Raw genomic sequence first — 279 nt, forward strand, 5'->3', positions numbered from 1 at the left:
GAGCAGGGGAGGGGCAGAGAGAGAGGCAGACACAGGATCTGAAGCAGGCTCCAGGCTCTGAGCTGTCAGCACAGAGCCCAACATGAGGCTCAAACTCAGGAACCATGAGATCATGACCTGAGCCGAAGACAGATGCTTAACTGACTGAGCCACCCAGGTGCCCCAACTTAAAAAAATATTTAAAAAAATTAAAATCCATAAATAAAAAGTAAAATCCATAGTTTTTACAGAAATAGAACTTTCATAAGAAAAATTATGTCTTACCTTTTTCAAAGTATA

At 40.9% G+C, this 279-nt stretch overlaps 1 protein-coding gene across 1 annotated transcript in view; it reads right to left on the reverse strand.

Moving 5' to 3' along the window:
• Positions 1-279, reverse strand: part of CENPI (centromere protein I) — a gene marked incomplete at its 3' end in the record, with an annotated part of 51,866 nt that overhangs the window by 49,745 nt on the left and 1,842 nt on the right. The gene's annotated exons all lie outside the window — the stretch shown is intronic.

Source organism: Crocuta crocuta, unplaced genomic scaffold (assembly GCF_008692635.1).
Source record: "Crocuta crocuta isolate KB4526 unplaced genomic scaffold, BGI_CrCroc_1.0 scaffold588, whole genome shotgun sequence".
Lineage (NCBI taxonomy): Eukaryota > Metazoa > Chordata > Mammalia > Carnivora > Hyaenidae > Crocuta > Crocuta crocuta.